This window comes from Poecilia latipinna, unplaced genomic scaffold (genome assembly GCF_001443285.1).
Source record: "Poecilia latipinna isolate Pla-1442-1.1 unplaced genomic scaffold, P_latipinna-1.0 Scaffold1451, whole genome shotgun sequence".
Lineage (NCBI taxonomy): Eukaryota > Metazoa > Chordata > Actinopteri > Cyprinodontiformes > Poeciliidae > Poecilia > Poecilia latipinna.
In genome coordinates this window covers 32,140-36,544 of record NW_015114067.1, presented here as the reverse complement: position 1 = coordinate 36,544, position 4,405 = coordinate 32,140, and the positions used below count along the sequence as shown (strand labels likewise).

Here is a 4,405-nt window from a genome sequence, read left to right as displayed (position 1 = left end):
TTTAATCTTGCAATGAATTTACTTGTGTGGCCCCTTGCAGATCAGATTAAGCTGTATGCGGCCCCTAAACTAAAATGAGTTTGACACCCCTGCTTTAGATCATTTTTCTCAGCGCTTGAGATAAAAGTCCAATATTCACTTTCATTCAAGTGTTATTTAATATGTGACTCATGTCCTGTTTTACGCTTATCCTGTGAATTGTTTTTTGTCCAGTTCTATGTATTTAAGTGTTTTTCTTTTATAATTTTGTTTGATGTGGTTGACTGTTCTTTTTGTAATTCAGCTTGAAAAGAGCTTTACAAATACAATTTATTATTATTACCCTTTGCCCAAAACTTTTTTCCTCTTCCTAATGGTTTTAGAAAAATATTCTGCTGGCTCTCAGCTGGATGGTGTGTCATTACATTTTTGCCATAAAACTAAAATTCAGCATATCAGAACAGAACAATGGTGAAATGAGCCTTTATGTTCTGTCTGGTTGTATACTTGTTTTTCCATTTTTGCCCAGTCTCTTTCTGCTGAATCAAAACTGATTTCAGTCGAGGTAAATGAGGCTTCCAGTGCTTGAATGTTGCTACAGATGGATTGAAACCTCCTGGAAGAGTTGCTGAAGTCATTATGGAGTTATTTTGGAAAGGTTCCACTGCAACATTTATCTTCATTTGGCCAGATTGGCTCACATTTTGGTTCCTGAAGTCTTAGAAGTGTCTTTATAGCGTTTCCTAGAGTGATTCTGACTTGTTATCATTTACCCTATGTTGTTCGACAGATTATTGTTTGTACAGGTTTGGTAATAATCCTGTGTGGATGGTGAAACTGGTCTAAAAAATCACAACTCATGATTTTAGAAGTTGGCAGATATGTTTCTACATAGTACCAGATTAGTTTGGAAATCTTTATTCCTTGCAATAAAACCTACATTCGAAAATGTTAAATATACACACATATATAACACAGTCACTAATATATTTATTAGCTTATTAAATGTAAACATTGGCAAACATTCCTGGTGTTAAAGAATACATTCTCTCTGCATTTGTGAAGAATCGTCACATATTTAAAAAAAAAAACTAAAGGAAGAGAAAGGCAGATACATAAGAGCATATATTTTTTTAAACTTAATTTCTGATAGACCTCTCAGAAATGTAATTGAATACCTCTATGACAAACAAGCTGTTGCATTTGTGGATGAAACCTATAGAAGTGCCAACAAAATGTTATTAAATGTATTTGGATGATGTTGGGAAATCTGAATGTGCACAAAGTTCAAAATAATTAACTTTTCTTCCTTGCTGGAAGAGCAGCTACCTTTATGTATGAGTGAAAATATGAAAACTATAGTGAATTACTTTGCAGAATACATATAATTGGACATGATTACATTGTTGCTGTATTAAAAAGTTGTCTTATAAATTGTTTGAATGTGGATTTAAGAGGTTAGGTATTAGATATGAGTGATTGCCTGTGACTTCTTGTTCCGGCAGGTTTCCCAAAGGGACTCTACTGAGAAGCTGGCTCACCAAGTCACGGCCCAGATTGCTGCTGCTGATTGCAGGGTTAAAGAGGCCCCAGGTGACCCTCATGAGGAGGAAAAGGATGAAGCGCACAAAAGTAGCAAAGGCCACGTAAGCGGTAAATATGATTTATGTTGCATGATGAAACGCAGAAGTCCATACTAAGAAATATATCCACAAACTAAAAAAAATAAAAAATAAAAAAACTGGCTAAAAAGAGAGAAACATGCCCAACTTTACAATTTCTTGTTTGGACTTCCTTAATTCTTTTCTCTTTATAGATGTGCTTATTTCTGCAGTAAAATCAAATCAAATGTAAATATATATTTTGGATTTCATGATTAATTTGTTGTGCCTTATTTCTGTCAAATTAGCATTGATAGCATTCATGACAGATTACATGGTACCCTCCACACTTATTTACATTAAAAATGTGCACTTTATTGCATTAGCATTATCTTTATTGCATTAGCATTATCTTTATTGCATTAGCATTATCTTTATTGCATTAGCATTATCTAACATTGAAGACATTTTGTGCACATTTTTTGTTCATAGAAGTATTATATCATGTCAACAAATACCTTCTTTTGTTTGTTTGTTTGTTTTGTTTTGTATTTGTTTGTTTTTACTAAATGAGCACTATACTTGAAACAAAAATACCCCAGATTTAATTTATTTCTAGCACCAGAAGATTCAGATTTGATTGGACTCTAGTATAAACGTAAGCAGGCCAGTAAACCACAGACAGGAATGCGCATACAGCTGGATTATTTCAAGGATTTGGAACGTAATTCCAAATTATTCATAGAAATGACTGGAAAATTCACATATTCTCTGATTTTTTTTCACATATGGGCAAAACTAAAATGTTATCAAGAAAAAACAGCTGGGAAACTAGAAAAACTTTAGTGAAATTGTAGTTGACAAGCTGTTGGCTGATGTTTGCAAAGCAGCCAATTCAGGAGCGCCATTTGTTTTCCTCGGAGCTGATTGGCTGAAACCCTAAGGCGGTTGATGCTAGCTTTTCTGGTAGTGCTAAGTCGGTTTCTACGGTGTGTGATAATGCATATTACAGTATGTTTAACGTTTGAAATATTGAAATAGGTCGTTGTAAGTGTTTTTAGAGCAATTATCAAGTGTTCGCTGATTTCAGCTATTATTTGGTGGATGTAGGTTCTTAATCCGGTAAAAACCCGGGAATCCAGTATATTCTGCTCTGAATTCATTTCAGTGGTTTCATTGCGGAACAGCTGCATGCACGTCCACAGTAGCCTCTCCAGAGTTACAGTGGAATAAATTGAAATTTGTTTTGTAACATGACAAATTGTAAAAACGTATCAAGGAAAACATTTTTATGCTATGATACGATTCTGCTCTTGCCCAAAATTCTACCCAAGCATCAAACAGGATGTTTATTTTGTTAACAAATATGCCTTGCTTCCCCCTAAAACTAAACTTTTAGTCTCAATTGTAATGCCTCTTCCTCCTGTGGCTTGCTGTTTGAATTGGTATTTTTGCTTTTTGATAATTTCTACCTGCTGCCATTTTGCTTTCATGCAAACAAAATGGCAGACTTAAGTGTTCACTCTTTTCTTCCAGAACCTGCAGCCGAATGCCCCACTTCTACTGAGTTCTTGACAGTGCGGAGTTGCTTATGGAAATCAAAGGAAAGGACAACCTTTGCGTAGCATAAATGCTCCAAAAAGAACTAAAATGCAAGAAATGCTAAACAAAAGGAAGACAGAGAACGAACTGAAGAGATTGAGATCTCCAGACTAAATCAGAAAGCTTTCTTGACCACCCACTTCTGTTTTGACTCATTGGTCACTGTACAGACTGTGACTTTGTACATCTTTCCTATAGATGTGTTGGTAGATCGCCCCCGCTGCCGTTTTCCTAGTTTAACTCTATCTGGTTTGAGTTCGTAGGCAGCTCAAACTAGTTACTGATTAAACTCTGTATGTTTAACCCACCACTGTCTCACATTATTCAGTCAATGCTTTTCAAATAGCAATTACTTCACTGCATGATAATGCTTTGCATACCAGTCACTACAACTAATACTGCTAATACTACTACCACCAGGCCTGATAACTAGGAGAAAATTAACTTATATTTACCATTTTGCGCTTGAATCTTTCTTCTTTCATATTCTTCCCCTGCTGTCTCTTCCATATTATTATTTTTATTTTTTTAATTTTACTTCACCAGGGTGCAGATAATATCCTTTCTATAGAAGGCTATCTCCAAAATTAATGTTATTTAATTCATTGTTACTAGTACATTTTAAATATTGCCTAGATATAAATAAATATTTTTTTCAATATATTTTAAAGATATCAATTTATTACTTGGAGTGATTAAATTGGTGAATCAAATTATACATATTAAAATCATACATACAAATGTAATTATGTTTTTGTTTCCAGTGATGCAGAACATGTGATGCAAAATCATTTAAGCCTACTACAGACTAATTGCCTTTTCTATAGCAGTGCTGCTTTTTAATTTGAATTTTAATGTATTATTATTATTATTATTATTATTATTATTATTTAGCATAAAGAGAGATTAAAGCGTAACCAAATCAACCTTCCTTTGAGACAGCTTAGCTCCGCCCCTTGACAATTTTTGAAAAATTCTACCAAAGTGGGCGGAGTCAAGATACACAAAGGGGCGTGACTTTGTGCAGGGATGAGTGGAAGGGGTTAAGCAGGGCTATGATCAGAACAAGAGAAAACTCTTTTGCCAACTTAATGATTTTGTAACTATGATGTTATCAACTTGTCGGACCCCTCTAGCCACTTTATTTTCAAAAATGCGACTAATGACAAATGTACTGAGTTTTTTCTCTGCTATTGGACACTTTTGAGACAACAGATGAAATG

At 34.4% G+C, this 4,405-nt stretch overlaps 1 long non-coding RNA gene across 1 annotated transcript in view; it reads left to right on the top strand.

Annotated features, from left to right (window-relative positions):
• LOC106962695 (uncharacterized) overlaps window positions 1-3,489 on the top strand; it is a 9,815-nt gene extending 6,326 nt beyond the window's left edge. Inside the window, exons 2-3 of the long non-coding RNA XR_001428039.1 lie at window positions 1,485-1,632; window positions 3,117-3,489. This is a non-coding gene — a long non-coding RNA (uncharacterized LOC106962695). The remainder of the gene's footprint in view (window positions 1-1,484; window positions 1,633-3,116) is intronic.
• The last annotated feature ends 916 nt before the right edge of the window (window positions 3,490-4,405 follow it).